Genomic DNA, 21,468 nt, shown 5'->3' on the forward strand with positions numbered 1-21,468 from the left:
AAACTGCCTACACACTGATTTACTCAGAGAAAGGGTGTGCTAACATCTACTCAATGCAAAGTGACTAGGCAGTAATGAATAGATAAGTGCAGTGTTGTTTTACAAAAGCATTGCTCTTTGTCTCCGATCCCTAAATTTTACTTTCTAAGTTCTCCTTCTAACTCAAAGCAACTCCTTCAACACTTTTTTTTTATTCTGTCCTTGTGGTGTAATGAAAACTTCTTTATGATAATTTGAATCGGTCCCTCATTCCATGTGGGATCTTACAATCCGTCATCTCAGATCTCTGTTTTCTTCAGCTACATGTCCAGAATGATTTATTAGACTGTATATTTTGCAAGCTACTGAAGCAACATTGGCTGCACTCGTGTTTACGTTTCCTGATAAACACAAACCAGCATGTATGTTTTCTTTCCCTCATGACCTTCTGATACAAAGACAACAAGACATATCACAAGATGTTCTGAAGAGCCTTTCAGTACAATAGCCATTTTCATAAACTGCAAGAATTTCCCTTTTAAAGTCATTTCAGTTTCTTATTTAAAAAAAAAAAAACAAAAAGAAAAAAAGAAGATTAAAAAAAGAGTGACCGTGTTTTATTAATCTTCTAAACTATGAGGATGATTGTGCCTTTGGAGTAATCAAATGGAATTCAAATGTTTTTAATTTAAGATATGAATAAATTAAGAATTTCTAAAACCGTGAATGTGTCCAGCCTTTTGTTCTGTCTCTTATATCATTTTGGAAAGTGTACCAGATGCTGAGAGCTTTATTACGTTTTATGTCACTTTAGTGGCAGGTCGTTTTGCTCAGTGGCATGTGTCGCTTCCTGTTAAAAAAAAAAAGAAGAAGAAAAAAAAAGACTCAAAAATGAAGGTGCTTGATTTCAGTAACAAGTTCCTGTCTATAGATGGTTTGTGGTTTCTTCTTTCGGCTCTTAAGGAAGTCACTAATGAGAAAACTGCATCGGTTCTACGTAAAGATGAAAAACATTAACCGGAAAACAAGCAGACATGCGTGCATGCAGTAGGTAGGTCATTCTCAGACAGGTGTTTGATCTAGATGCAGACACTAATGTATGTAATGTATTTAGTTATTCAGAAACCACTGGCCTCCTCATGTTCATGTTCATGGCATGCACCAAAGCCTACAGATATAAGCATGAATCCACTGATCCAATGTTTCTGGTGTCAACAGGTCAGGCTGGTGGAGGAATAGCACTTACATTTATTTCATTTATATAACTGAGAACTTGAGGGTTAAGGACCTTGCCCAAGGGCACCAACAGTGGCAGCTTGGCAATTCTGGGATTTGATCTCATGACCTTCTGGTCGGGTGTTCCAAGTCTTAACTACCAAGGTGTCACTGTCATGGATGGTGCGGGGAAGGTTTTCCCTTTCACACATTGGGCTGTCTAAGGTTTTCCAAGGCATCTCAGCTCCCTGGTTTAGTAGTCAGGACCCTGGGATAACTGGATGTTCCCTTACTGGAAGTGACATCATGTATTCTGAAGTCTCTTAGCATGAGAAAAAACAAGTGAGCAGTAGATTAACATTGTTGTAGATCTCAATTGATTCCTTATGTTAGTTTAACTTATTTGATGCTCTACAGTATATAATTTTAAGTGTTTAATAATTCAAAAAAAACAAAAAGACTAAATTAGAAATGTTACAGAAGTCATTTTTTCATAATGAACTTTAAACAGCTTAAAAAGCTAAGGTCAAAAAGATATCAGTGTTGTCTGTTGTTGGTAAATGCCCCTGGTGACATTTTGTGAAAAGTATGTGGTAATGTCACTGGGAATTAAGTCATAAGTGTCCCAGTATTTAGTGAGCCAATGTCCATCTCATGGTCACAGTATACCAGTTCAAGACCAGGGAAGCTGAAGGGGTTACTGCTGTGACTATGCACATCGTTTTATAGCCACAAATAACCCATCATCTAAAGCCTACTTCCAGCATGATAATACACATTGACACAAAGTTTTATCAAATTGGTGTTATAAACACGTCAACGACAGTAATGGAGATCTTCAGAATGAATGTGAATGATGCTGCTATAGGTTCATGTAGCAAACCTTTATACAGGTTGGCATATGTTAAGGATAAAATAAAATAATAGGTAGATAAAAAAAAAGTATTCTCATGTGATCTTTAGAATTCTCTCTCTCTCTCTTTCTCTCTCTCTCTCTCTCTCTCTCTCTCTCTCTCTCTCACACACACACACACACACACACACACACACACAGACAGAGACTAGAACTTCAACATCAGTACATCAATTTTTTTATTCTAAATCTGATTTCTGAAAAGGGGGGGCACGGTGGCTTAGTGGTTAGCACGTTTCCCTCACACCTTCAGGGTTGGGGGTTCGATTCCCGCCTCCGCCTTGCGTGTGTGGATTTTGCATGTTCTTCCTGTGCCTCAGGGGTTTCCTCCGGTCCAAAGACATGCATGGTAGGTTGATTGGCATCTCTGGAAAATTGTCCGTAGTGTGTGATTGCGAGTGAATGAGAGTGTGTGTGTTCCCTGCGATGGGTTGGCACTCCGTCCAGGGTGTATCCTGCCTTGATGCCCGATGACGCCTGAGATAGGCACAGGCTCCCCGTGACCCGAGGTAGTTCGGATAAGCGGTAGAAAATGAGTGAGTGAGTGAGTGAGTGATTTCTGAAAACAGAGTCAAAAATAGGTTATGGAATAAGTTACTACTGCAACTCTGAAGCAAATTCCTATGTTTTTGGGGGGATCTTGGGGGGATTTCCTCTACCTGTTCCTCTACCTGTTACAGGGCTGTCAAGTATCACACATTGAGAGTGACAGTCACACATTTCGGTCTTTTCTCACGTTCTCCCGCCACACATTGTATTTGTCACGCAGAAAAACTTTTTGACTATTTATCATATATTTAATAAGCCGCAGCGCCCAAAATGTATCAGTCCGCACGGCTGTCTCTATGGAACCGGGCAGGAATCAAGCGCGTCTCCCCTGGAGTTCTTAGTCGAGCCTGACACTTATCAGCCAATCAAAAAAAGAGGCTACACAATAGCCAATCAGAAAATAGCACTATTGTATATGAGTAAGATTTAAGGCAACAACCAATGAAAAAAAAGCAGATCCTGGAATTGTTCAGCATCATCCTCATTCACCCACAGAGAAAACCACTGGAGCTGCGAGCATCTCTTTGCACTTTAAGTCATAATCTCCTGTTTTAATGTTACAACAAATTCACAACTTGTTTGACACAAACAATGACATTTTACTGCTGTTAGAGAAAGTTTCCCAGATAATCAGCATGAGTTTTTCATGAGTGTCTGTTACATGAGTAAAGTTACAGAGCCAACAGTTTTACAGCCTGTTCACTGACAACACCTGCTCAGAACAAGGAGTCTAGGCCAGTGGTTCTCAAACTGGGGGCCCTGAGATGGTGCCAGGGGGCCCCGGTTCACTGACAACACATGCTCAGAACAAGTAGTCTAGGCCAGTGGTTCTCAAACTGGGGGCCCTGAGATGGTGCCGGGGGCCCCGGTTCACTGACAACACCTGCTCAGAACAAGGAGTCTAGGCCAGTGGTTCTCAAACTGGGGGCCCTGAGATGGTGCCAGGGGGCCTCGGCTTTATGACATTTTATAAAATAATGAATTTATCATAAATTAAATCTCAGAAAAATAAGGATACTAACCACCAGCACTACATTGTATAATTTGTTTATGTTTTGCTTTGTTGGGGGGGGGGGGGGGGGGGGGGCGCTAGCCTTTTAAAATATGTCACTCTTGCCTGTCTTCAAAACTTGAGAGCCCTACTGTTAACTTATTTGTTGGTTAGATTTTTTTGTTGGTTAGCTTATTTGTTGGTTAGGTTCAGTTTAAAACCGATGGAACAGGATGTCTGGCATTGATATCTTTTGACTTATAAACTATATTTGAAATACCTGGAAATGAGATGAATTCAGGTTGATTTTCACATGGCACCTATAGAGGGCAGTATAGCACTAATGATGAAATGAAGCCTAGAACTTCAACGTCTCCATCATCCGTGTGTGATGTGGTGAAGAGACAAAGCCATGAAGAAAGACAGTGTTGGAGGTGAAGCTACATGGGTAGTCTGCTGTCAATCAAATCAGCATGTATCTATAGTTTACCATCGAGTTGCATCAAATGAACAGACATTTTTTATGCAGCTTAAGGTAGATTTACTGCTGGGGATTTTCTGCTGTACAACTTTCTGACTGCATTCAAAGTCAAAGCTCTGGTTAATTTTGCCCCTTTATCAAAATAATTGCTCCTGACAATCTGTTCAAAAGCCAAACCGATGTATTCTTTGAAATCTGAATGAGGCGCTTTACAAACTTTATGCTTCAGGCCAATGCGCCACCTAGTGGCTTTCTATAGTCTGACATTAGAAGAAATGTCTGTAGGGCAAAACACACACACACTCACACACTCACACACACACACACACACACACACACACACACACACACACACACACACACACACACACACACACACACAGATACATCTTAGCTCATGGGTGATTCGCTCACCTCCAACAGGTGAATCTAACAGATAAGATAACCCAGAAACTTTTCTGAAGGGACACCCAGAGTCCTGGGTTTTTTCACTAAAATCGCAGGCCCCATTCACTAAATGCCATTTAGCTAAGCAACAGGCGTGAATACTTATGCAATTACTTCTATATTATACTTCTATATTATACATTTAATTCTATTTAATTTCCATTACAACATGCAGAAAAGGGGGGTGAATACTTTTGCATGCCACTGAGTACCTGTGACACCTCTGTCTTTTTGGAACGTCATTTTTTTGGTTCTGATATGAGGCTAGTTTCAAGACTAGAAATAGCGCATGACTGAGTCAGTATAAAATAGGTCAATTTTGCCATCCACATACATTCACATGGATGACACAATGAAAGAAACCTCTGAATCGGATCTGCTGCCTGTCAACCTGACATGACCACTCTAAACAGCAGCACACAAGCTGTAAATTTCTCTTCCTCTTGGGCCTGAGAGGAAGTACTGCATGTCGAAACACCAGCCATCACATGATTTAAAATGGTTCCTACCCTCAAGTAACATGCATCATAAAAAGACTGTCATTCATTTTCATGACACTTATAAACTCAGGTTCTGACAATTTTATGTCAAATATTCCGTAACATTCTTAACAATTTTGTTAATTTTATTTATTTATTTTTTATCCATATCTCTATTAGCAGATTGATTCTGTAGACCTTGTTAACTGAATACCTTGACATGTTTTGGACAATTCCTGGTTATAAATAGACACTAATTTAATACGCATTCATTTCTTAACACTGCCGCAGTTCATGTCTCCATTTTATCAGATCTTACCATTTTACCAAGATATCAGGGTAAAGTGATGCTTTGATCTTGATCTTGACTCATAGTCTCACGTTTATTTGACTCGAGCTTGACTTGGCCTTGACCGCATTAAGACTCTTGAATTGATCTCGGCTAGTCTTGCTGATAAATTAGACAATAATAGTCTTGAGTATATCCCTATTGTTATGTTTTGTGTGCAGGAATGGATAGCAAGACTGTTAGCAAGACTGGGTGGAAGTGGGATTAAAAACCCTGTACACACACTATGGTACAATGTGGAAAGGTATGTGGACAGCTGACCATCATACCAATATATGGTCCTCAACCTGTTGCCAAAATGTTGCAAGCACAAAATGACAGTATATTAAATGTCTTTGTATACTGTAGCATAATAATTTCCCTTCACTGGAACTAAGAGGACAAACGTGCTCCGGCATGACGATGCCCCATGCACAAAGCGAGCTGCAAATAAACATGGTTTACCAGGGCTGTAATGGAAGAACTCAAGTGGTCAGCACAGACCCCTGACCTCAGCCAATCTGAACACCTTTGGGATGAACTGGAATGATGACTGCATCCAAGGAATTCCCACCCAACATCAGTGCACAGCCTGAGTAATGCTTTAAAAACCTAGTTGAAACCCTTTTCAGAAGAGTGGGGGTTTTATAACAGCAAAGAGGGGTTTAAATCTGAAACCAAATGATCAACAAGCATAGCTACATTCACATAGGTGTAATAGGTACATTCACATAGGTGTAATAGGTACATTCACATAGGTGTAATAGGTACATTCACATAGGTGTAATAGGTACATTCACATAGGTGTAATGGGAGCATGTGGTCACCTAGTGGTTAAGGTGTTGGGCTACCAATCGGAAGGTTGTGAGTTTGATTCCAGGTCCACCAAGCTGTCACTCTTGGGCCCCTGAGCAAGGCCCTTAACCCTCAATTGCTCAATTGCAAAAAAATGAGATAATGTAAGTTGCTCTGGATAACAGCATCTGCCAAAATGCTGTAAATGTAATGGTGAGATGTCCAAAATTTTTTGGTTATATCATATATAGCAGGACTGCAGCAAAACTGTGTAAATTTTCTGTAAGATACATTATTAGACCCATCTATCTTGTGGGTCCACTTATCTTTTTCCTTGCACAGTTCAATCATCCCTCAACCCTTCATCAACGATCAGTTGCTGCTGGCTTCAGATCTTTGGTTTGTGTTCACACCAGAACACAAACACATACAGTACAATAGCAAGTCAAGGTCAATCACAGCTCTTCTGTGAATGATGAACCACCTGGGTTAGACTTTACCATGAACTTGTAGAAGAGTAGTAGAGGTTGGCTGATAAATGTCATATCAACAGACAGGCATCAGTAGACATGTAATTACATACACTCAACTAATAACCTTATATAATCTGCACTGACCAAAATAATTGACTGGATCAGGTAATTATGTGGCGTGGCAATTCTTTTCAGATAATGTTCAGCCATCAACAGTTTATTAGTTTATCGAAAAACAAAATACTTTATAAGTGGGAACCTTTGCGAGAGATAAAGAAAAATCTCCATAGAAATATTACAAAAAAAACAACAAAAAACCCAACATTAGAACACTCCAGTTCAAACATGGCATCAAGCAATAACCTCTTTGCCTGTAATTGCCAACAGGAACAGTAGTCTGTTCCCAGTGAGCTAAATATAGTCATTGGGCCACTTTGTGTCATAATACACGTGATATGGGTGGGGGGAATATTGTACCTGACCTGACCCAACAGGCAATGTCTAAAAGTCAAATCTATTACTATGTTGTTAAGTCATGAAACAATACATTGCCCAGATTTTTTGAAAATTAGGAAGAACAGAAGGTGAGAGAGATAGTGACAAAGAGAGAAAGAGGAAGACAAAAAGGAAGAGGTGGAGTAAGTTGGATGAAAAGACAGGCTTGAGGACGTAAGCTGAGATGCTGTTGGTCAATACACTGAGACGTCTGGCTATATTTGGCGGCTCCCCTGAGGTCTGCCTAGTGCAGAGTTTGGCCTTTTTCCCTCCTTTCCCTGGTTTCTGTCACAAGAACTAGAAAATAATATCAGCCCACTCACAGGGAAGAGTGTGTATTCAGACATCAACACCTCAGCACACATGCCGGCCCTGTCATCATCTTGTCACATTCTTATTTTTGCTTTCTGTTTACAGTTTTCTTCTATCATTTCCACTCGGTTCCTTTTAGCTATCTGTTTGATGCGCTTGTCCGGCCTTTTGGCATGTGAAGCACCGTGGAGAGGGAACATATGCTGCTGCTCTCTATCTTTGCCATCTTTAAATGCGTGGCTTCCTCTGCCTTGTGTCCACCTGTTCCCGCAAGGCCTGCACTAACACTAGTGTTAATCTGCTAAGAGTCACCAGCAGCTACTGCTGATGCGCTAACGGCTGTAATCAACGCTGATGACTGACAACACTACTGTAACACTCTCTGGAGACAGATGTACCTTTCCTGAGAGACTGAATAAAGGCCTTAGCAGAGCAAAGAGTGAGTTGTCTATAAGAATCAATTATTTTTACCGCTGTGCTACTGGATACTTTGCACCATTGAGCTGCAACCATTCCACCTTTTAGCAGATTAAACATATATCAATTTTCAATAGTGCTTTCTACTGAGCCTAATTGCACTTATAGAAAATTCCAATAAGATTCCCACTGGAATGCACAGCATATCATTGGAAGTTCAGAAGTGTCCTCGGCACCTTGTTCAATATAAAAGATTTGAATAATTATTGCAGTCAATAATGATTGACCTATAATAAGTTCAAGTCAAGAAAGCTTCTTGAGTTGACTTGACAAGGACCCTGTAGACAACAGGCTATAGTGCAAAAGGCAATGTTCATATTAATAAATCTTCATGATGCATCCTTTCATAAATAACTGATTTCTAATGAATTCATTTATGTATGAATTTGTTATATTCATGGAACCTTATTACAACGGCTTCTGTTAAAATCCCATAATCGAATTGTCTGGAAAAGTTTCATTTCCTGATTAGTTGTTCATTTTTTTAACAAAAACTTTAACACACAAATAACAAAATACATCGCCAAGCAAACAAATTAGCACCAAAAATTACTATTTCATCATAAACATATTTAAAATGAATGTCATTTAATAAGGGTGGACTTTTCCTCTAAATAACTCCACACATGTATCTTCCAGCCTATAATCACTACCACCTTTGTCTCACTTATTGATCATGCACTTTATTGATTTCCACAAATCCTGCTGACGAAGATTGAAAAGCAGTACAAAAGATATTTACCACCCAGCTCACTGATGAGGTCATCGAGAACATCTGTCCACAACTTAGTGCACATGCGTACATCAGTACCACAAAATCAGTCATTCACGACTGAGGGATTTTACTCTCCACCTGCTGTTCACATGGTTTAATCATTGCATGCTAGAGACACGAGCACGTTTTTTAGGTTTCTGTACCTGGGTGACCGTTAAATTTTTTGTCAACATAAGAAGCTCAGGAGCAGTAGATCTACTTCATTTCCTTCTGCTTTCAGAGTAATATGGCTGAAAAATATTTTTCATAAGTACCATCTTCAAGTGTGAGAATATGTGTGAGGTGAAGACTATTTATGTGAGCATGTGTCATTGTGTGAAGAAGAGAAAACGGGTTCGTGAGCAATTGTTCATGCTTGCGTGTTTCTCTCTGTGTCTGTGTGTGTGTGTGTGTGTGTGTGGGAAGCAGAGGGTTGAAATCATTTGCAGGTCCCTCAGGTTTTTAATACATCTACCCTGTAATGGGAGGACGGAGCAAAGTTCTGTGTTACTGTACATAAGATCAGCACTTAACGCATTTCATTAGTAAACTACATTAAAGTGTACATTAAAGAGTGTCTTTCTTCTATATGATAAGATGAGGTGAGATGTGGTGAAAATGTTAAAGTAACCTTTGCCTTTGGCATCTTTTCTGGTATAGAAGACAGCATCAGTACTACTTATAAGAACACCCAGCTTAATATAGTAACCTATCACACTAAAAGCAAGAGCTTCCTTTGCCTGCACATCAGTAACACATCCTTAAAGAAGTCAAACCTGTAATAAAGCTAAACAGAAAGGCTGTCACGAGTTCTCACCAGCCGTTTGTACTGACATCATACCACTTTCACAGCTGAGGAGTCAAAACCCAGCACACAAATATTCAAATATTCAGCTCACAAAAATGAGAGAAGGGAACAGAAAACAGATAAGGGTTCAATTAACCTGCCCAGTGACAGTCCTCAGAACAGTTTATTCTAAAATGCTTCTCGGAGGTGTGGTTTTTTGTGCAGAACTAAAAAAGGTCTAAAAGTATTTCCAGCTCGGAAATAACATGAAAAGCAGCCTGGCTGACAGCAATTATGAGCGTAAAAGAAATTCAAAGTTATAAGTCATCATAAGTTAATACAGGATACATAACATGTTTTTTTATGACTGCAGATTCTCATTTGTGCCAAAATATGATTTACACACAACTCAATTAAAAGCACCAAGACTTCCCTGACAATAAAATGCTAGCTCATTTCTCCATCTGGTGCTTGTCTTAAACAACATCTAGGTGATGAATCTAAATAACAACCTTGTGATTTTAAGCTCCTGTCACATGAAAAATCTTGGCCATGGATGATATACGTTTGCCAAAGGCTTGATATTTATAGCGCTTCCCAAAAAAGTAAATTGTTCTTTTGCTTTGTGTCATTACTCCAGCCTGTTTTTTTCCATAGCCCAAATCTCTGACATGTAATCAATAGCTGTAAGCATTTTCACTTGCTGCATGTATTACTCTCTGCTCAAATTTAGCCATGTGAGAAGCATCCTATCCTAAGGATGAAGAGAATCAGTTACGGTGTGTATGGGATAAGTATGGGAAGCTTGTTGAATTCAATTAGTCATGTTAATTGATATGTCACAATCATTCACACTGTTTTTTTTTTTTTTTTTTACATTCATTCATCATAATGATTTAAGCATTGAGTATGTGTGTGTGTTTGAGAGAAAGAGAGAGGGAGCGAGATAGAGAGAGAGCGAGAGAGAGACACAGAGAGAGAGAGTACTAATCCATATCTTACAGCATCATCTCTTGGACCTGTTGATGACTTGCATCTCTCAAGGGTGAATGAATGAAGGAGGAGAGAAAGCAGATATCCTGATAGAATGACAGATAACCAAAAAAGTGTGTGAGAGCTTGAGAAATTTAAGAACCACAGTGTGGGACTTAGCGAGGGAGGGAGACGCGGTAGGAGAAGAGAGAGGAGGATAAGTGAGAGAGAAACAGAGCAGGATGGAATGGGGTGAGGTAGGGTGGGGTGGGGTGGAGGGGACATGCAGGATAAATCCTTACGACATAATGATTACGGCTCACAAGCCCTTGCTCTGACACCGAGCGGACGAGGGTGCGGGATTACAACCGGACACAGTAATCCGTGGGCCAAGACACCACTCACCACTGCAAGGACAAACAAACAGCAGTTTAGTAGATGCTCAAGTGACCTCTAACCTACACAATTATCCAGGTAGAGAGACAAAAAAAGAGGAGAAAAGGAAAGAGGAAAGAAGGAAAGAGGAAAGCTCACTACAGCTTAGAAGTTACAACCTGCAACAAGAACACAAATGGTTGCAGCCCTGCCCGCTGGTCCGTGCCATCTGTCTGCCAGCCTCCATACCTCGTCTGCATCTGGAGTAATTTCAGCTTGTCCTTAATGACAAGAACACAGTGGACCCTCGGCTGGAGAACAGGTAGTCGAGGTTCAGGATCTTCCAGAAACACTTCAGGGATCTTTTCTGGGGCGTGCCTGAGGGACTACACATGAGCTCCGTTTTCCTTCTGAAGAATTTTAGTTTTTTCTCTCTATATATTGGACCGTTCTTGCACCTCTGTGGACTTCACATGGAGCCAGATGGAAGGTGAGAACATCCTTTGACATTAACACATGACATGCATTTTATTATTAGGATCCTTATCACAGCTGATATAAATATACATGCTCACTCCTTGTAGTAATCAACCGTCTAGACATCTCTCTATATACGTATTCATTTACTCTACCTTTTCCTTGCTCTCCCTCTGCTCCGTTCCTCTATCCCTCCCCTCCCTCCTATCCCTCCCCTCCCTCATCATCCCACCCTCCCCTCACAGAACAAGATGATGTGACCTTCTGCCAAACTGCTCGAAACCATGCCACCGACACAGCACGCTGCTCCATCCACTCTGAAATAGACTCAAACAAGTGCGGGAAGCAGAGAGTGAGCTGTACAGAGGGACAGAGTGAGGCGTGAGAGTGAGAAAAAAAGAAAAAAAAGAAACGGGACATTGGAGTCACAGAGGAGGAATGTGTTGTCAGGAGCCTGGGCTGGATGCGGTTTGTCATTGCAGGTAACTGATCACTTTTCATGCTGCTGGGGTGTGTGAAGTGAATAGTTAACTAATGCCAGGGTGTGTGTGAGTGATTGTAATGCGCGCAAAGCTGTCATGTATATTTTTAGATGCTGTATTCTGTGTTGTGTGAAATCAGTGTGTGACAAGGTCCATGCATTCAGGTGTGTGTACACGTGCGTGAAAAGTGTCCTGCTGTATTTGTTAAACAGGTGCTATGCTTGGTGAGGGAGTTCATCCACAGGTAGGACACTTGCTGGGACTGTAAAGGGTTTCCTTTATTTGTCTTTATCTCTCAAAGGTGTAACAAAATATGGCCTGATTTAATATCTATATTTATGTAGTGTTGTGTAGCCGAAAAGAGACGGTTTGTCCTTGCACACCTGCTGCAATAAAGTAAAAGGAGATGTAATGAGACTAAAAGTGAGCCGAGTGCCGTAGACATCGAAGCACTGACAAGCTGCAGTAATTACCGCTGGTCCACTTATTAGACAGGCGGGAATGTATCCCGATGCGTTTAGGATGTGGCCCTTTGTGAATGTTATAGCAGACTTTACCTAAGGGGGATGTGCACCAAGGGTGAAAGCATTTTATTGGCTTTTAATAAGAACAAGATATATGACTGGGGATGAGGCAGAGGGGAAAAAAAAGAGACTGATAGAATGAGGGGGAGGAACAACACTTGGCTGAGGAAGACAGCAAGAAAAACATATGAACAAATGGCTTTACTAACATTCTGGAAATTTAAGGATGTTGTACCACACTACTGAACTAAGAGGCTCATGATATTGGAATTATAACACTCGCTCTAACCTTATACAAATAATGAGCTAATCCTTTATATGATAGATTAATGACAGAAAAATGGTCAGAATTTTGACAAAATCTTCTAAAACAAACGTATCAAAGTTAAAAAGTTGCATCTGGTATGACCTTGGCTCATGATTTTCACTAAATTATAACTCACCATATTTTATACGGTTAAAAATTCAAGGTTTATTTTTGCTAGGCATGGAAATGAGCCAAGGTCATATGAATGACAGAGCAGGAAAAGTTTCAAGAAAATTTCTCCATGAGGCTGATGAAAAAAACCAAAACCTTTTCATACTTACTCACCTACCATAAAGTCTCACTTCCTTGCTTATTATTCACTCAAAATCAGAATGTATTTGATGTAAGTGATTTTGCACTCATTTATCTTCATAAAGTATATATTTTCTGATATCCCAAGCCCTGTGAATGCTTTACAAAGTGTGATGGAGCAGTAAAGTGGCAAGTACAGCTCACAAAAGCATCAAGTCAGAAAATTGTATACGGTTTTCTTCATATTGTATGGCTCAGCAGCACTGCAACACTATTAACGGTTAAAGCATAAGGCCGCGCTCTTCGTTATAGATGATATTGTAAAGTACACACTAAATCAGTAAGGTGTTCAGGTGGAAAGCAATCTGATAAACTGGTTGTGGAAGGGAGTGTGTGGAGTGAATGTGACAGTAAAGCGGTCTAAATGAAGACTACAGCCTTCTTGAGTGTGCTGAGCGTCAGCAAAGAGTTAAAAGTAGAGGCTTGACCATCCCAGTGTGTGTGGATGGAACAGATGCATTGAGCCCAGGGTATGCTGGCTCTACATGGCAAATAATGGTGCACCACTCACCAGGGTTCACACACACACACACACACACACACACACACACACACACACACACACACACACACACACACACATTGAAGAACATACCTCTTTGCTCAGTGTATACTTACAGATGAGCATGCATGCACATTTACACACACACACACACACACACACACACACACAAGCTTGTCTTACTATCTCACAGAGGACCTTCCCCTGACAATTTTTTGTACTTTAAAAAAAAAAAAACAAAGAAACAAACAAATAAATAAAAATTCAACATTTTATATATTTAAAATATTTACCTAAATAAATGATGTAAAAATATAAATAAAATAATAATAAAGGGGGGGCACGGTGGCTTAGTGGTTAGCACGTTCGCCTCACACTTCCAGGGTTGGGGGTTCGATTCCCGCCGCCGCCTTGTGTGTGTGGAGTTTGCATGTTCTCCCCGTGCCACGGGGGTTTCCTCCATGTACTCCGGTTTCCTTCCCCGGTCCAAAGACATGCATGATAGGTTGATTGGCATCTCTGGAAAATTGTCCGTAGTGTGTGATTGCGTGAGTGAATGAGAGTGTATGTGTGCCCTGCGATGGGTTGGCACTCCGTCCAGGGTGTATCCTGCCTTGATGCCCGATGACGCCTGAGATAGGCACAGGCTCCCCGTGACCCGTGGTAGTTCGGATAAAGCGGTAGAAGAATAATAACAAAGGAAGAAATATTTTCCAATTTTATTTTCCAAATTTACCTATGAGGCTTAAACTGTTACTATCCTTGTTATGACATAACACTTTAGTGAGATCTATATAGTAAATTAAAATGATATATATATTTGACATATATATTACATATTACAAATAATTTTACTTTTACTTTATATCATAATTTGCTTCTTAACAAACAAGTGCCTTGGATAGTTTTTCATCCAAAAACTATAAGTATATATTAAAACTGTTTTTTTTGTTTTTTTTTTTAAACAATGGCTGTGAAAATACAATAAAAGTGAAAAATCAAACCTGTAAATGTCGGTACACTTCGTTTTCCATTTGACATTCTCTTGCAATGGCTCGACAGACAGAATGTCTTGATTTGAGTCCACTTCTCACCTGCAGCTGGTGAACTGAGTACAGTTTATTCTCTCCAAGCAACTTTTTGAGTGTCACTTCTGAGGAAAGCACCGAAACTCTGTGTGTAAACCTAAAGGAGCAAAATCAATACATGAAATCAGCAATCGAGTGCAGATGTTTTAGCAGATGGTTTAATCTTGCAAGCAACTTGAATATGAATACACATGCAGCAATGTACAGTTATGTGCCAACACACACACACACACACAGAGTGCACACAGTAGTAGGGAACAATATTGATTTAAAATGGCCCAAAGCAGATTGTCTTTGTGGTAGAGTTATTGTTCTAGCTGTGGATGTAAAAGCAGTTAAAGTCGGTGATGAAGCCAAACAGACATCAATACGACCACACAAAAATTCCATTGCTGTGTACAAACTGGGTAACAAACAGCCAATTAAAGATTCACCAGCTTTACTGGCTGGCCATTCACACACCAACTCCAAGTCTTGCCTATAAAAGCTGTCACACAAGTGTTTGACTTCCAGATGAATGACTGATGCATATCACTGGGCTACGGCTCATCTCAGAGCCGTCTCCTTGTTTCCCCACAAAATGACCTCCAGCTCTGCATCACAGCTTTAGCTGATGCTTTGTCAGCGAGCTGCCACCGAGAGACCATCGCCCTAATGAAAGCTTAAACATTTTAGAGCCACTGTCCCAGCCCAGAACACTTTACATACACAAAAGGAAGTGCTCAGTATAGCACAAAGTATTAAGCCTGATCATATAGAAGAAAAAAGGGGGAAATAAAGCATTTAATTAACATGTAGGGGCTAATAAACACATTTAATGGGAAATGAGATGAAGATTGGGAGACAGCCCTTACACTCTCTCTCTCATACACACACACACACACACACACACACACACACACACACACACACACACACACACACAGAGCTAAACAGCCACCTCCAATAAAGACTGGATCAAGGTCATGTGAGCTGCTCATGTGAGCAGCTTCACAGCTGTCATGGATCTCTTTCTCTCTTTCTTTGACTGATCATCAGCCAGTGTGAAACAGGGGAAAATAGCAACTTTCCACAGAGTCGAGAAAACCTGAGTCTCTCCAGCGTGATGTGCGAGAGCGTTATAAGCAGGAGCTCCAACAAACCTTCTCCTTTCACGCACTAATTCGCGAGCTCTCGCCTTTTGCGTGTGTGTGGAGACTGGAATGTCCCACATGCCTCCATTTGTATTCAGGCTAGCAAGCAACATGCACAACGTCTGCCACTCTGTCCACTGAGGAAAACAAGAAAAACTCTGACAGACTGTTGACAAAAAACAAAGGAAGAAAGAGATGACTGAGAAACTGAATTATTTCCCTTCTATTCGTTCTAATGTGTTTATAAGTAGGCAGGAAACATTAGAAACAAGCAGATTAGCGCAGACTCAGACAGATGACGTGCTAAAAAAAATATAGTGTGGTGTGCAAATAACATGAAAATAATCAACAACAAGGTGGTGTGATGCTGTTACCATCTGAACAATTACAATTCTACAAAAAAAAAAAAAAAACTAACAAAAAAAATCCCAATTATTTATTAAAAAACAACAAACTGTACTTTTTATCCATTAATAGTTACATTTAATGCTGTAACAACGGTTGCTTCACGATTTCTAAAAGAAATACACCTGATGTTATGGACAAACTGGACAAAACTTAATGTTACAGAGCTGAATTGGAATCTCCTTCCAAAGACGCAAAACATCTCCACACAGAAAACATCACCATATCAGTAAGTCTACACATGTTTATGTGGAATGTATGGCTGCATAACTCATTACTATAATAATAGTAATGAGTTCTAATATAAAATGATTATTATATTTATTCAGTTTCCAGGGCATACAGTAGGTGCACTTTTCAATTTTTTTGTCTGATCATGATATCTGTGATAATCTGTATTGAAAAAAGAACTGAAAACTCAGAATTTACTTATGATGCATGAACATGAAGGAAATTGTTGGGAAATCAAAAAACATGTCTTTTAAAGTCATTTACTAATTAAGCTCTATATATAAAATAAGTACTACTGTATGATACATTGTGTGTAACAACAAACATAACCAGATCATGCACGGACAACACAATACCACAAAAAGGAAATGTAAAGAACTTGAACTCCACTTCTGATAGCTGATATGGAAGCTACTGATATTTCTTCTCTACTGAGTTTTAGAAGTGAAAGGAGTCTGGGTTGATGTGAATATGCAGCTAACGTCAGGTGCTTTCTCTGTCGACCAGTCAACTTGGTAATACAGCTTCAAGAATTTGTTTTGAAATGGTAAACTACAAGTCTATCATTCCCTGAATGTCAATCAGTTTGTTCAATCACACGGTCCTTGCTTCCACACCACTGTAAATACTTTGACATGCAGCTCAGTTGCTTATTCAATGTACACCCAAGAAACAATAATCTGCTGCCAAGGACATCTATGAGCTAGATTAAATAGCAAAGTATTATGTTAATATACAGCTTGCCAAGGGACTGTGTGTGTGTGTGTGTTTGTGTGTTTGTGTGTGTGTGTGTGTGTGTGTGTGTGTGTGTGAAACAAATGGTGATGCTTGATGTCATCTGGATGAGGAGGATTTTGTACTGGGTGGATTTTGTACTGGGTGCCACAAATACAGCTTAACCATGGTCTTATGTCTTATGCTGATCCTCTAACACACACACACACACACTCCACATTTTACCCCTACTCCACATTTTACCCCTACACCCTAAAATCAGACTTGATAAGTTTATTAACACTTCAATTATTGGCCCTGGAGACATCAGTTAATGAAAGTTTTATAAACCTGATCTTGATGTTTACGACATGTTTCCTCTCCTAACTATCGCTGTGGTCACATTGTACATATACATTTGATGATCCATTCTTTGTGTATCGATGTGAGTATAACACCAATAATGTGTATGTGAACATTTGATTTTTTTTGTGTACTTTTGTGGTCATTCACAGCTCACAGAAATGTTGCAAAAGGGAGGGTTAAAGCTTCAATCAGTTCCCAACACTGTCTATTAATAGGACATTACTACTATTACTATTACTACTAATAATAATAATTAAAGCTTGGGGGCCAAGCACCTACACTCTGTAAGATGCATACTCATACTTTGCAATTTGATTATTGTTGCCTGAAGCTAGAAACGTATACAGTAGCAGCGCCATAACTGGAAAAGAAATTCAAGAGTGCATTGAAGTTTCACATGATGTGTATGTTGTGGTTGTTTTTTTTTCCCATTTAGACAGGTGTAAGATTAGATAGAAGCATTTTTGAATGCTAATGTAATTTTGGACCATTAGGTCATGAAAACTGTTGCATATCCTCATGCCAAAGTTCAACAATTCTTGTTTGGTGGCTTTGCTCTCAGATTTTTTGGTCCATTATGGGCAAATTCTTTTGATAACTTTTGTGAGGCTTACCCTGAAGACGATTGGATTAAATTTATTGGATGCCTAGCAAAAAAAATGGGGTTTGACAAAATCCAGGATACAAGATCAAAATTGAATTAGGCAGAAATTGATGTCACTGATGGTTTAAGAAGTGATGCTTTTAAATTTTGGGCATACAGTTTGAAAGCTGTGATCATAAACATAACCAAATTAGGTTCAAATTGTCCCTGATGGTGGCGCTTAATCATTAGTAAAAACATGGTCCAAATTTGTTCAGACTGTTTCTTAGATTCTCCCCAATCAGTGTGCAACGTTTTACCAGATGGTTCTATGGACTGTAATGGACATCATATAGCCAAAATAAGAAGAAGATGAATAATAATAAGAAGAAAAAGTATCTAAGACTTTCTGTGCTTGGTCACCTAATGATAATAATAATAGTAATAATAATAATAATAGTTATACAGCAAACCATTAGCAATTAAAAAAACATGATAGTTAAGTGGTTTAAGGTTGAACGCCTACAGCTTAATATATTAATACTTATATGTATATGCTGTATTTATTTCATAAGTCATAAGACCTGTTTGGTCTATTTGCACTGAAAACTATTTGCACGGATCAGCAGGTTTCGCTTATGGCAAGTTTAGGACTGTAATAGATCACCTACTGACTGCCATAACTGAACACTTTATTATCACTTTGCATTTTATGTGACAACTCTTAGTTTTTGTTATTCAGCAAGACATTTTGCTGCAGGAAAGGAGACTTTTTTACCTTACACCATATAAGAACTACAATAGAAATGTAAAAGATCGAATTGTTATTGTCATGTAATAATAATGGCTGCATACAATAAATCCCAGGTGAAGAAATGTGCTCTCATTCTGTTTGCAGTCTTGATTTGAGAATGATTTGTAAGATTTACTCTGAAACAAGAATGAGCTCAGTATTTGTTTAAAGTGTGATTGCACTGGATAGTTGCCAGGAAGTAAACAGACACTTTTGTCTTTTGGTGCATTTTAAGCAGTCTCATTATCCATATGAAAAACTAAACAAAACAATCAAACAAAAAAACAGCTAGTGGTTTTGACTGAATATCAGCCTGGGAGGAAACTATAGTTTACCCCTTAGGGAGATCATGCGAAAAGCAAGAGGAAATAAAACTGAATGCAAATGGCTTTGTTTGTGTGTGTGTGTGTGTGTGTGTGTGTGTGTGTGTGTGTGTGTGTGTGTGTGTGTGTGTGTGTGTGTGGGGTTAGAAATCGTCACAAGGAGAGTAATACAGAAAGTTAGAAATCGGCACAAGAAGAGTTTCTCCAGCTGTAAGAAATAACACTGGCTCTACTCCACTTCAATGGGAAAACAGGGTCAGTGGGGTTTTAAATTCTGTTCATCTAGGTTGTGAGAATCCTGTCACCAGGTGCTGCCTTTCTCTCTCTCTCTCTTTCTCCATTTGTGGCCTCTCCATCCTTCTTTATGTTTGCATTACCATAAGCAAACTGACATTTCCCCCTGTCTTTTTAAGGAAAGGAAATTACTGGGACATTTTGCATTGGAACAGTCTGTATATTTAACATTCATATATAACTTAATTGCATAGTGACCTTTGTATTCACAAAAGCTAAGCTCATTACTAGTAAATCTGGAGGAGAAGTTACAGTCTACAGACTAAAATTATTTAAAAGTGAGCTCCAGTCGGGGGGGCACAGTGGCTTAGTGGTTAGCACGTTCGCCTCACACCTCCAGATTTGGGGGTTCGATTCCTGCCTCCGCCTTGTGTGTGTGGAGTTTGCATGTTCTCCCCGTGCCTCGGGGGTTTCCTCCGGGTACTCCGGTTTCCTCCCCGGTCCAAAGACATGCATGATAGGTTGATTGGCATCTCTGGAAAATTGTCCGTAGTGTGTGATTGTGTGAGTGAATGAGAGAGTGTGTGTGTGTGTGTGCCCTGTGATGGGTTGGCACTCCGTCCAGGGTGTATCCTGCCTTGATGCCAGATGACGCCTGAGATAGGCACAGGCTCCCCGTGACCCGAGGTAGTTCGGATAAGCGGTAGAAAATGAGTGAGAGTGAGTGAGAGCTCCAGTCGATGTGCACAGACTGCTGCCTCTTGTTTTAACCACCAATCATTTTCTCTCCTGGCAAAAAATGGAGATCATGTAAATATTTTACTAAATAAAGATAACGTTATCTTGTATGAAGTTGTATGAGCTGCCTGGATAACAGCTTTATTTTGTGGTTGATACAAGGAAATCTGTCAAAAATAAGAGATGATTTACATTTGTGACTAGAAAACATTTTGCCAAAGTTCTAAAAAGTTCAGCTAAAGCTATAATAAACTAAATAATGGTTTAAAGAGATGGCTCGAAGTCTGGGGTCACTTTTTATGCCACCTTTCATGCTTAGAAAAAGAGACTCTAAAATAAAAGTAATTTACGTGATTTAAAGAAAGATTAATTGAACATTTTGCTGCCTATTGAATAGAAGCTAGAATAGCTAATGTAAATTCTTGGGCCCATTGTGGATTATGCTCTTAGTATGAAACAAACCTTAAGTTTTTGGCTTTATTTTAAGCTTTATTTTGTATAATGATGAGTAATCAAGACGTGTGCACTAGACAGTTTTTAATTTCCATTCTCACCAGATTCTGCAGAAACTCTTAACCAATCCTGCTGTCTCTTGTGTTCGACCAATCTCACCTGCTTTCCGAATTATTTGTTGTTACAAGCTGTATAAGACCAAGTAGTGTTTTTAATATAAACAAATATGGTCTTTCTTTGTCCTACAAGACACGTCTCACTTCCCTATTATATATAAAACAACTTTTCGTGGAATTGTAAAGACAGAAGACATTATAGCAGCTCTACAACAGCTCCTGAAACACAGGTTGGACTTCTCTGCCAGTTGGCACGTTTCAGCTATGTTAACATATATAATGGTAACATAGAATTTTTGTTAATATTAATAGTCATTGTATATGTTATTAACATACATCATTTGAATGTAATTGTATTAAAAACTACCTAGCAATTTTGAATTATCAGTAGTTTCCATCTACCATGTTGATGTGCTTGGCCTCTGATATGGTAGATGGTAGTCAGGAGGAATGACTGTGGTGATGACTGAGATTAAATTCAGGTGAGTGTTTAGTAATCAGGTGAGTGTGAGCATGATAGTGTTAGGAGATGTAGTTCTCACCATGTTTGAAGGCTGTGTGAACTTGGTCAAAAATTCTGGCACTGACGCGACACCAGGAATTGAGTTAATATAATACTAAAATTTACTGTTAGACAGAGGAGATGCCAACTACATGTGGTCTTTGAAGACAACAACCTCCTAATCAATACACAATTGTCAGACTGTATATGACTGTAGAAAGGACATTATTTGTAATAACACTCTCTGGTGTTTATAACAATTTATAATCACACCCTTCAGTGTCACCCAAATGAGGATGAGGTTCCCTTTTCAGTCTGGTCTTTTCCTTGCCACAGTCGTCTTAGTCACCTCAGGCTTGCTCA

The 21,468-nt window shown here is 39.4% G+C and overlaps 1 protein-coding gene across 1 annotated transcript in view; it reads left to right on the forward strand.

Annotated features, from left to right (window-relative positions):
- Nucleotides 1–11,688: 11,688 nt before the first annotated feature.
- grin2ca (glutamate receptor, ionotropic, N-methyl D-aspartate 2Ca) overlaps nt 11,689–21,468 on the forward strand; it is a 51,803-nt gene continuing 42,023 nt past the window's right edge. The window contains exon 1 of the mRNA XM_060892386.1: nt 11,689–11,781. The gene's annotated coding sequence lies outside the window, so the exon portion shown is untranslated. The remainder of the gene's footprint in view (nt 11,782–21,468) is intronic.

This window comes from Tachysurus vachellii, chromosome 18, assembly GCF_030014155.1.
Source record: "Tachysurus vachellii isolate PV-2020 chromosome 18, HZAU_Pvac_v1, whole genome shotgun sequence".
NCBI classification, from domain to species: domain Eukaryota; kingdom Metazoa; phylum Chordata; class Actinopteri; order Siluriformes; family Bagridae; genus Tachysurus; species Tachysurus vachellii.